Source organism: Chelonoidis abingdonii, chromosome 5 (assembly GCF_003597395.2).
Source record: "Chelonoidis abingdonii isolate Lonesome George chromosome 5, CheloAbing_2.0, whole genome shotgun sequence".
In the NCBI taxonomy this organism is placed as follows: Eukaryota; Metazoa; Chordata; order Testudines; family Testudinidae; genus Chelonoidis; species Chelonoidis abingdonii.
This window is the reverse complement of record NC_133773.1, coordinates 86,984,954-86,998,128: the sequence shown is the minus strand read 5'-3', so window position 1 is coordinate 86,998,128 and position 13,175 is coordinate 86,984,954.

The following is a 13,175-nucleotide window of genomic DNA, read 5'->3' as shown; positions in this document are numbered from 1 at the left end:
GATTAAGCTTAGAGGCAGTCATGCTGGTACCCCATCTTTTGGACGCTAAGGTTCAGAGTAGGGAATTGTACCATGACACTGGTACAAAGAGAATGGAATTGAGGCTGAGAATCTGGCCCTAGAGGGATGATGAGCACATACAGCTCCCATTAATTTCATTCAGCAAGGTCTAGAGCCTGTCTCTTTACTTTTAAGATTACAGGACATGGGCCTGATCCTATTCCCACTGAAAGAGATGTAATGCTTTTTTTGACTGGACCCTGCCTCCTTTTATGTTTAGAAACTGCCTAGTACATTGTGGCCACTACTAGGCCATATCTATATCTATATCTATCTGTATCTATATATTAATAGGAATTTGGCCATTGACTACTGAGCAGAATCAGGCCCTATGGACAGTTGATGAGGCGCAATAGATTTTGGATGCAAAAGGATAACTAAATGAGGGTTTAGATTTAGCAGCTGGGATAGTTCATAGAGAATACAATGCCATTTCTCTTAAGCAGTGGTGGGCAAACTGCAGCCATTGGCTGGGAATGCTAAACCGTGGCCACTGGGAGCTGCAGGCAGCCATACCTGTGGACGATCAATGTAAACACTGTCTCATGGCCTGCCGGTGGATTACCCTGATGGGCTGCGTGCGGCCCACAGGTTGCAGGTTTCCCACCACTGCTCTAAAGAGTACGCTCGCGCACGTGCGTACGCACACACACAAAACCTATTAAGGAGTATTATAACCTATATAACTACATTGGTCAGGAAATTGAATTTGAAAATAAATGTTGCTTGAAATGAGGAGTTTGAAAAATGAATGCGTCTGCAGCTGAGATGTATAAAAACAGAATATGATTTATGAAGATTTTGTGATCTGGTACTAAACAAGGTGAACTGGAAATAGTGTTGCACCTTGTAGCTATAGATACTGTCATATCATGATTCATGAACAGGGATACCAGAGTAGATAAAGGGTGTTATTTGCATTGATTGCTCATTCTTATTTCACAGGGCTCTAAATCTTCAGAATAAATTGAGAGTAGTTGATATTTGTTTAGTAAATTGCTGAGAAGTGATTAAAAGCAATAAACAAAATGTTATGAACAGAAAAGAAAATGAGCTTGTGAAAAAGATTTTAAATGATATATAATTGCATGAAAATAAAAATGCAGTATTCACAGCTCAGTACTCCTGCTCTATTTTCTTAGTGGTTGACAGGTAATTTTAGCATGCAAATTAAACAGTAAAGGATGGACCTTTAGAAATAAAATTAATTTTAAATATTCAGTGTTCTTACTCTCAGCAGAATTTAAGTGTAAACTCTTTGGTAAACATACCTTCCAATTCCAGCTTTCTTTTTTTGGACCCACCTTTGTAACAGGCAAAACTTTTGATATAGAGTATAATTATGATTAATTATTACTTGTATAAGGCCAGTGTCATGCTAGGTGCTTTACAAATGGACAAAAAGAGAAGGTCCTTCCCCTAAACAGCTTGCCACGTAGGTAGACAGCATACAGATGAATGCCGAGCTCAGGTTGCAATGAGTGAAGTTGAGCAGCTATTGTGTTAATGCCACAGGAGCTGTTTGCCTGTGTTGTTTTAGGTTTTAATATTTTATGCTTTGTACTGAAGGCTTTCATTTGTCTGCTAGTTAAATCTGATTTTTTCAGTTTAGGAGTGTCTTGAGAGGAACTAGGGCTTTTAGAGGGTATTGAATATTCAGTTGACAGAAATGAATGACTGTGGAGGTGGTATCAAGAAGATACATACAAAGGTAGAGAAGGGTTTTTTTGGTACCCATAATCTTCATCTAGTTGTTACCAACTGTATCAAGTCTACAGGTGTTTACTGAATTGTATCCCTTAAGTATTCTGGTGAACAATTTCAGTGAATCCACTGTAGGTTGTGATTTAAACAGAATGGGTGATGGAGATGAGCAAACCATGGCAAATAGTGTAGATTCAGCTTCTTTTCCAAGTTTCTGGTTTAGGGCCAAAGCCAAAGGGAATATTTGCATGATCAAGTGAGCAGGATTTAATCCTTAATAAGAGTGATCCTGGATAGTGAAAGCAGCAGAGAATCCTGTGGCACCTTATAGACTAACAGAGGTTTTGGAGCATGAGCTTTCGTGGGTGAATACCCACTTCGTCAGATGCATGTGAAACGAAATTCCTTTTAAAGACAAAACGCTGCAATTCAGTGCTTGTTCCTGCAATGCATCCCTGCAACAACATATTGCCTGTTGCTGATTTCTATTTGATAAAGATCACTCTTTTGGCAATGAGGAATCCCCAAAGTGACCATTTTCCTGGAGCTGTAGATATCCTTCGGAGTATTGTTAGGGCTTCTAAAACAAACAGATGTGGAATTTCTAAATCTGCAGTTATTTGAATACTGGTGGTTTATTTTCTGTCAGGGATTTGGACAGTCCCATAGCGTACATAACAGAGTGCCCCTATCTGAGTTAAACATCCAAAGCAAATGCCAACATTTGCTTTGGAAAGCCCAGCTGTGTGCCTTTCAATTAGAGTGTGTTGTTTCAAACATAGGACCAGCTCCTGCTTGCCTTACTCAGACTTGGTCTATACCACAAAGTTAGGTTGATGTAAGCCACCTTGCATCAACCTAGCTGAGTATGAATGTACATTTAGATTTGTCTCCCACTGATGTAAGTGCCACGTTACAGCGACATAGTGATACCACCTCCTTGAGTAGAGCTGAGCCATGATCGATGTACTGAGGTTGATGCAGTGCAAGTGTAGTCACTGTATTGCTTATGTTGACCCTAACTGTCCCACAATACTCCACATTGATTGCTCTGGTCACATTGTGAACTCTCCTGCCCAGGGGTCATGGAGAAAAGAAGGCTCCCTTCCCTTTTAAAGTGCCGCAGATTTTTGAAATGCCTTTTTCTGATTGTCCTAGCAGATTTAGCCGTACTCCATTGTTGTGTGCAACTGGCCAGCTGACCATACTGGCTACATGTTCCAGATGTGCTCAGGCTTGGAGTAGACAGGAGGTGCTGGATCTCCTGGGTTTGTGGGGAGAAGAGGCTTGCACAGATGTCCATATTTCTATGAGCAGATTGCCTGTGGGATGCAGAAGAAGGAATATGACAGAAATCAGCAGCAGTGGAACAAGAAAGGAAAGGAACTGTGTCAGACATATCAGAAGGCCAGGGAGGTCAACAGTATATCTGGTGCCAAGTTAAAGACTTGCCACTTTCACAAGGAGCTTCATGACGTATTTTGTGGGGACCCCACCACCACCCTGCAGACAACCATAGATTCCTCTGCGGTGCTTGAGCAACAGACCTCCTGCTATGAATAGTGAGGATGAGGATGAGATAGAGGAGAAGGATGGGGGACATGTGACCGGGGGGGGTTCCACTATGTCACAATCCAGGACCTGTTTGAGAATCCACCGCACTCCAGTCAGTCCCAGCAGTTGGACACAGGCAAGGCTGATGCAGGAGAAGGAATCTTGGGTAAGTGTTCTACTGTATTTACCATTGCATTAATGTACTGATGGCAACCCCAACTTTGCTGGACACAGCTATCAACTTTTCATTACATTTACATGTACTGCAAAAGGTAGTGGTACAACAAAGAGAGGTGTTAATTGCTTTTAATTCCCCTTGGAGTTAGGCAGGGGGCCATGCAGAGCTGTTTCTTTATGTACAAAGGGATGTCCCTTGAATCCTCCTGAGAGATCTCAATGAAACTTTCATGGAGGTGCTTTAGAATCCTCTCCCACAGTCTTCTAGTGATGGCTGCCTTATTTCTTCCTCTATGGTACAACGTTTCCCCACACCACTCAGAGATAACTTTGGCAGGCACTGTTGTATTACACAAACTAGCAGCATATAGCTCCGGGTAGCTTTGGGACACCAGCAGAAGCTGGGCTTTCCGTGCCTTTGTTACACACAAAAGGGAGCTATCAGCTAAAATCACCACTGCCTGTGGACAGTGGTGCCAGTAGTCAGTGCTATTGCCTTGTACTTATAGTTCCATGCAACCGAGCAATTCTCTCCTCATTTGCCTCACCCCGGCAGGCCATACTCACTAGGGCTGGTGCTGTGAGTAGTGCCATACACAAGCACTCCCAAGTAGAAATGTCAATAGACATGTCCTGTTTAAAACTTTAGGGGACCAAGGGAAAGGAGTTCCAAATCTTAATTCTTGCTCTCTGTTGTGACTATAGTGAAAATGGTACATCTGTATGTTTTATGTGGAGCTGCTGCCATTGCAGCACTAAGGTGTCACCCCTCCACACCTACAGAACATCTGCACCAGACAAGGAGGAGAAAGAAGAGGACGTGGGATGATATGGTCAATGAGATCCTGCAAGCCAGTGCTGCATCAGACCTTGAGCAAAAGGCCTAGATGGTGACTATTGCAGACATCCTGGAGAAGGAAAGAGCAGACTGGAGGAGGGCTCTGGAGTCCCAGCAGGAAAAGAAGAGGGAGATGCACCAGGACATAATGGGGCTTCTCCAGCAGCAAACACAGATGCTGCAGACTCTTATGGATCTACAGATTTAACAATCACAGGCTCTCCTCCCTTTGCAGTCCATGGAGATCTCCATTACAGCACCTCCTTACACCTGCCCCTCAACATTCCACATGGCATCAGATGACTCATCCCTATCCCTACCACTCCACTCTGTGGGCCATTAAAGACAACCACAGCTTCACATACACTGACCTGTGAAAGCCATGGTTGCTGAATGTGTATGTAAAATGGACATGAATGTTTTTCCTCTTCATAAGTTCTGCTCCATTAATTTATTAAGTTTTTAATGTATTTGCTTTTAAATTGCACAGATTTTTCTTTGCACTGGGTTTATTACTGACTGCAATTCTATTATTTGGAAAATAATTCATCTTTATTAGTTCACAACATATGCTGCAGAGGGCCTAGTAGTTCTGAAGGCACCTACTTATTTGTTATGTTCAGTGTGTCAACTCACTAGATCAGTGACAAACACAGTGTAATAATCATAAATGTACAGGAAGCATTGCAAAATTAATAGGTCATTGACTGTGTCATATTCACAGATGTACACCAAGCACCATACAATTCCTAACAGGCCCCCAAACGGCAGGATCAGGTAGAGCACAGCACACCCCAAAGCATTACTCTGGCTCACTTTTGAAGTACTCTTTCAAAGCCTCCCTCAGCTGAATAGCTCTGTGTTCAGCTCTTCTAATAGCCCTTGTGTCTGGCTGTTCTAACTCAGCAGACAGCTCTTCCACCTCCACCCCAACTGTGATTCTGTACCTGCTAAACAAGTAGTTGAATTTTCCTTGGTGCTGTTGAGAAGGCTCGTATATTGTTTCATGAGCCAGGGATCAAGGGGTAGACTGGGTCCCCAGGATCACTATTGGTATTTCAATATTGCCAAAGGTAATCCTCTGGTCAGGAGAAAATGTCCCTGCTTGTAGCTTTCTGAGTTCTGTGTTTTTGTAGATGTGAACATCAAGCACCTTTCCTGAGAAGCCAACACTGATGTCAGTGAAGCATCCCCAATGATCCACCAGTGCTTGCATAACCACAGAAAAGTAGCCCTTTCTGTTGATGTGCTCTGTGGCAAGGTGGTCTGGTACCAAAATAGGGATATACATGGCATCTATTGCTCCACCACAGTTTGGGAACCCTATTGCTGCAAATCTATCCACTGTGTCGTGCATGTTGCCAGGAGTCACAGTCCTGTGTAGCAGGAAACTTGCATGACAAAAGCCTTGCAGTGGATTTCCCAACTCAAAAATGATTTCCCGCTGATTAGTAGCAATCTGGTGTTGCAAGTTTCCACAGTATGATCGTCACTTGCTTCTCCACTCCCAGTGCAGTTCTCATTTTGGTGCCAGGAATGTGGCCTTGCACATCCAAAAGTTTGGTAGCTACTGCTTGTCATCCCAAACTGGCATTACGATGTGATCCCACCCGTCAGTGTTTGTTTCTCAGGCCTAGAAATGGCACTCCACCATCTGTAGCTGTTACATGAATGACACCAATGACAAACTGTCCCACAGCAATCTGTCCTCCAAGAAATTATGATCTCTGCTGATTCGGTTCTTCTTAAGGCTCTGCAAATACGAGAGGATTGTGCGTCCTGTGCTTGCAACGTTTATGATGACAGTGCAGAACTGTGCAGGCTCCATGCTTCTGTCAGAGATAGCAGATCAAGAGGGGGGCCATAAAGGTTCATGGTATTTTTTTTTAAAAGGTGCAAAAATTATGGAATATGCATGACATTATGGGATGGAGACAGTTGCACACTGGGAAGTTGACTCCTTGCTCCCAATCACTGTGAGGCAAACCTGCAGTCAAACCAGGGCTGATTGCTCAGCTCTCCAGAGCCTCAATATATGCCTATCCAACAGACAGAGATATTAGTTGGTGGCTCTGTCATGGAGCTATGAGCACGGGTGCGTACCTGGCGTGATTCACAACCTCGTCTGACACCTGCTCCTTCTGTGGTGAGAGGATGACCCTGGCACATATTTGCATTGAGTGCACCAGGTTCCAGCCCCAATTATGGCTCCTCTAGAACCTCTTCCTTAAGTTCTGGCTGCACTTTTACCTGCACTTCCTTATTTATGCACACCCATTCCATGTTGGCCCCACTGTAAAAGTCCTCTTTTCTGTCATGTTTCTGGGCAGCTTTGCTCTGGGCATTGTCCACTGGCTCCTTGGATGCCATTGAGGAGCAATGGGCTCTGTCCAGGTTCTCTGCGCAGGGTCCCCCTCTGGATCCTTGATTTTGAAACTGTGACCCTCACTCTTATCCCTGTTTTTTCATTAGTTATCCCCCGTGATTAATTGATGCCTGGGTCTGGTGGCTCCTTCCCTTAGGCTTAGGGAGTGGCCTTTAGATGTGGGTGGGCCCATACCCAGTGCTTCAGTATGTGCCCTGACTTACCCTTCCAACAGAACCTGCAGTGACTCAGTCTTCAGGTACACAGCACCTATCCCTAAGCTGAGCCTGGTTAGATGACCCTCAGGCTCAGGTATTTCCCCAACCCTGCCAGAGCTGTAGATCCATGTGTGCAACAGCACTACCTGGCCAGAGAGGGACCCTCCTGCTGCCACACGCTGTAATAGACTCTCTAGACTGCTCTGGAACCTGTTCCTGCTCCTCCCCAGCCTTGCCTGAGCCCAGTCCAGTCTTATCCTTGGCCTACTCTGACCTCGCTCCAGCCCTGTTACAAAATCCCTCCAGCTTTGCCTCTGCCTCCTGACCCTCCTTGGACTCTGAGCATCTGTCTTTGACCCCTTGCTTGCACCTGGACTCTGGCTATTGTACTGATTTGGGCTTGTCTACGGACTCTGATCTCAGTTCTGATCCTTACCTGTCCCTGGATCTCGATTCCAGTGCTACCCTCAGTCCAGTCCTGACCCTATGTCTGGGTTTTGACCTCTGCTCCAGTCACGAGGCCTGACTATCAGGAGGCAGTACATGATAATCATTCTTGTGTGAATCATTTCTGCCCCACCATACATTGTCAAAACTTTCCAAAAGACAGTGTGCTGTATGGTGACTGATTGCACACTGGGATACCTGCCCATGGTGCTTTGACATGCCTGGTGAGTACACACAGCGCTCATGCAAGGAGCCAACTATACATGCACATAAGCAATATACTAACTGCACCAGCTTTATGCTGGCGTAACGTGCATCAACCAAAGTTTGTAGTGTAGGCATAGCCTCATTCTGAACTACTTGTGGGAATAAAGACAAGAAGGTTTTGGCATATTGTCTATTATAGTGGAGCCCCATTGGAGTGATATCTATTCCAGTGTGATGGGCTGGTGCAAATCCTCTGCACGTATTTAAGTCTTGTGTTGGGGCTGGGCAGGCATAATAAGCCAGGGAAGGGTCATGGGATCTGTGCTTATGGGGGTCCAGTTCCTTCAGAGCAATGATGGATGGCTCAATATCTGTTATTTTAATGCCAACATTAGAGTAGTATCTTCATTATGGCCTGCTCACTGGTAGAGATGTGTATCTATGAATGTTATCTCTCCAAACCCTTCATTTGGTATTCTGCACAGGGCCTGATTACTTAAGTTTTATGGAGGTAAAGTGGATTTCATCTCTAGTGATTAGAGAGATTATTCTGCCCATCAGCTTCCGTCACAGATGTTAAAAATCAACACTTCAGAAGCTGAGCTCAGGCGGAGATCACGTCTGATTTATTCATTTTCACAGCAGACTACAGCAGTACCCTATTATTTCCTCTTAGGCATAATTTGCTACTAGGCTCAAGCAGTAAGGCAAAAGGCAAGTTCTCTGGTTTAGTTGTGAGCGTTTGTTTCAGACATATACAATAGTGTGTGTGTGTGTATGATGGGATAGTGTGGTATAAAGGTTTTATCAGTATGAGTTAGAGCATAAAAATGTTTAAAATATCTATTTGACTGCTATTTTAAAAAGAATAGTTGCTTTTTTGTATCCTATTTAGTCTTTATTCCAAGCTGAGTGGAAGATGGGAAGGAAGATACGGGTAGGAGCCTTTTCTGCTCCCTTCCTCCACAGAAGGCAACAACTAAATAGAATGGAAGGAGATGGCAGCAGTTGGGATCTACTTCCTGGTCTATGAAGATTTTGGGAGCTAATGAGTGGATTACATTTCTCTCCCTTGGCTGTATTACATAGCTGGAATTTGTTGGGGACCCCTGAGAGGCAGTTACTCGGCAATGAAGTGGTCAGTGGATTTGAACTCAGGAGCAATGGAAGTAATTTCAGCAGATATGGATTAGTGTGCTGAGGACAGATGAAACAGTCAAAAGTGAATGATAAATATGTTTATCACAGGATTCTGTAATACATCCTATCAACATCATCTCCACACTTATATTGTATGCGAAACACACAAGAAATAAGAAATGTTAAAAGCATTTCTATGACATCAAAGGTTTACATTAGTCTTCAACAAAAGCAATTCAATCCAAACAGTTCAGATTTATTTTGTATAAGAACAGCCCCTGAAGCTTCAAAGGAAGTGATTTGTGTATTTAACAACCAAATACCATACACATAACTCTTATTATTATAATTCTTCTTCTTCGATATTACATCATGGAGATAGATAGATAGATGTATTTAAAACAAATAGTCTTCCCAACATACAAGTTCTTTAATCATAAAAAGGGGAAAGCTACTGTCTAAAATTTATCCTCAGGAGTCACCAGTAAATCCAGACTAGGCACCAGCTTCATAGGTTTGGGTAGTTTTGTTAAACCCTCCACCGAATTCCTACATTTTAGGTGCTCAGATGCACTTGTTCTTCTTTGGTTTTCTTTATTAGTGTTGCTGTTATTATTTTAGTAGCACAGTGTCGAGGCGTTCCGCTCATTGTGCCAGGTGCTGTGCAAAACACAGAACAAAAGAGAAGACTGTCCCTTCCCCCAAAAGCTTACAGTCTAAATACAAGACAAGAAGTAACAGACGGATACAGACCTATGTGGGATACAAACCTGCGTGCAAAGAAACAATGAGACAGTATTGGTCAGCATGACAGGCAGTGATCTCTGCACTTCAGCAGCCATGAACTATTAGTCTGGACCATTTTCAGAATCAGCCTCTGGTTAAATGCCAATTCTTGGGCACAAAATCACTTATGCAGGCAAAATGGAGATTGTGCATAAAATTGGGTAATTGGATGTTTAGCTAATTGTGCACACAAATACTCTGTGGACTTGATCCTGCATAACATACGTGTAGATTCCTCTGAGAGTGCAGTTGTTAGGCCCAAAAATGGGAAGCACCTCATTAGTGTGATAGTAATCATACAAGTGCACTTCTCCCCAGACACATACATTATCTATCCATACCTATTTCTTTTTTTATCTTGTGCACTTGTGAGTAAAGGAGCAGTTACAGAGGGAGCTTGAGAGTTGTTGGCACTTATTGCAGAAGACCAAATCTAACATTCTGCCTTCACACAGCCTCAACTCAGGCTTGCTCACCATGCTTGACACTGAATCCCTCATTCTGGGTATGTGTTCAGTGATGACCCAATGCTCAGCACTGAACAGAACTTTGTACATATACAATTAAAATATAATACGGACAAAAAATCTTCAGAAATGTAATAAAACCTATTTTATAAAAATAGAATGCTACAGAAAATTCTGAGGTAGTTGAAGGCATTTGGCCTCATGCCACACACCAAAATACAGTTGAGACAAATAAGGTATGTCTACACTGGAGCTGGAGGTATAATTTCCGGTTTGGATAGACATACCTATGCTAGTTCTGATCAAGCTAGTGCACTAAAAATAGAGTTTCACTTCAGCAGGTTAAGCAGCGGGATGGGCTAGCCACCTTGAATACTTACCTAGGGTTTAAAATGGGCTCATACTTGGAGTGACTAGCCTGTCTTGCCACAGGGCTACAAATTCTATTTTGAATGCACTAACTCAATCAGGCCTAGTTCGAATATGTCTGCTCGAGCTGAAAATTACACCTCCAGCTCCAGTGTAGACATACCCATGGACACGAGTGTCCTGTGAACTGTGCAGCCTGTTGTATGTTATTGCTTTAGCAAGCTTAGGCCCTGTCTATACTGGTGATATTATGTGCTGGTGTAGCACAATCAGTGTGCTGTCCCTAGTGTGGGAGCTGTCTAGTGTGTGCTCTGAAGGTTAATGAGTAATCATGAATCTTTATAAATACTGCACACAAGAGGCCTCCAAAACATTTTTTGATGGCTTCATGTTTCTTTTTATCTTAATATACTTAGATTTCCCTAGGCTTTTCCTGGAATAAAATCCCACATCACCAGTGACATTGGATTCTCTTAATCTGCATCAGCATTTGAAAACTTGAAAGCTGCTGTGCTGGGAGCTAAGGCTGTCCATTTATCCAAACCTAGTATGATGCAGGCAACCACAATATGCTCCACAGTATCCCCTCTAATAGCTTTGACCCTGACCTAGAAAGACAGCCTCTTTTTAATGGTCTGAAGTTGTTCAGTCTCAAAGGGAGCCTTCTACCTAGTGGAAGATGACTTATTTGTGTGTGTGTTGAGATATGAGCTGCTTTTGAGTGTGGATAATGAATCCCATTTCAGTTAGCTCTATGCTTGGAGTGTATCAAAAGTATATTAGACATGCATCTGTTCAATGAGCAATGTGTATTTTAATGTGACAGATCTCCCTGTAAAAATGAATTGATGCAGCATGTAGGAAAAGCTGCACAGGACCACTGTAGGAAAATGTTAGTGCAAACATGCTAAATAACATTTTAAAAAATGTAAATAAATAATTTTACTTCCAAGTAGCATTTACAAGTTTCAAAGGATGTTTTGCATTTAGTTTCAGAGCTCCTTCCTACATGATTGATGAGGTGTCCCATATTTTGTTACTTTTTGGCATGTTAATTCTGACTGTTTTATCACTGGGTGATTAAGGATTGATAACACACAGGAGAGAAATAAATACACAAGAGCAAAGCGAGAGCAAACAGGAAAAGCAATCCAACTATTAACGATCTGAGAACTCAGTCTACTTCTCTTTTTAGAGTTTTATTGATTATCTCCCTCTCCTGAGTCTAAAAAGGGACAATTAGTTTTTGTTTTGTTTTCAATGGAGGAAATATACCAGCAGTCATGCAGCTTCACAAACCCTCCTTGTGACCTGTTGGAGTGTGGGAATGATGTCAATAGGAATCAAAGCAACCTGTCTCAAACTGCAGAATCTACAGAATCTAGCAGCAGTACCTATACACTTTTGTATTCTACGTTTTACCATTCTTCCTCAAAACAATGAAAACAATTTTCTCTCTGATCTACGATATTTCTAAGCGCTTGTCTACACTTACAGGATTTTCCACATCCCTGAGTGACGTAGTTATATCGACATAAGCTCATAATGTAGACAGAACTAACATGCCTATGGTTAGGTCTGAGGGTGATACTGAGGAGTGTTTATTAAAGATGTGGGTCTTGTGTTTGGATATGAATTGTTAGGCCTGGTCTACACTGGGGGAGAGAGGCGAGCTAAGTTGGTCTAAGATACGCAACTTCAGCTATGAAAATAGCGTAGCTGAAGTTGACGTACTTAGAACTACTTACCGTGGTGTCTTCACTGAGGTAGGTTGACGGCTGACACTCCCCCATCAACTCCACCTACGCTTCTCACTCTGGTGGAGTACTGGAGTTGATGACAGACGTGATAAATCAACCTCTGCTGGATAGCTCGCTCCAGAGGTTAAGTGTAGACATGCTTTTAGAGTTGGGCTCTACTCTGGTAGAAGTTCCACTGCTGAGAATCTGATCTGATCTGATCTGGCCAGTTGATTTGTAGCTTTGCTCCACAGTGATGCTAGCTTGATAGTTCGTGGATGGGTATGCAGATTTATTTAAGGCATCAGCCCTGTAGAGAAAGCTAAAATTGACTCCTAGAGTGAGCTATGCTTAGTGCAAAAAGTTTCTGTGGTTACTTAGGTTAACCTTCACTCCAATTGGTTGTATATGTGTGTGTGCATGTGTGTGTGTGTGTACACATTAGAAAAAGATTCTTCTATTGACCATAATGCTCAAAAGTACAACCTTAGTTCACAGCATGACTTTGAATTGAGTTACCAGAACCATAAATGTCTCTCTGCCTTTTTCAGCATCAAGTATCAGCGCAACTTAAATGCGGAAAGTGATGCTGTCTTTGCCATTAGATTTGCATTGTAGGCAAATGTAACAGCTCATTCACTATTGGCAGGAATTGATTTAGGAAGGATGCACAGGAGCTCAATGTCTAATTTCATTCTGAATGCTTCCACTCCACCACTATACCAGTATAACCGGTGAAACAGATGACAAATGGGTGTTTGGTGGGGAAAGTAACATTCTGACTATATGAAACAAAACCCACAGGGAATATTTAGCATAGTGTCACTGTAGGGTATTGCACTTATCACCTCTGGAAACTAGTTCCATTTGGTTTCGGCTACAACTGTATACTGTTCAGCATAATAGGATGTTTCAGTACTAGATATCAAGGTTGTCACAGGTCCTGCTGCATACTCCCACTCTATATTAGCATTGTTCTTCAGTCACTTGGATAGCATTTGTCTGCCTTTGCACTATACCTGACTCCAGGTGATGTCATATCAGTCCATCACTTTCTTCTTCCATAAATATTGACCAGCAGTACTGTATTGTGCTAAGGGAGAT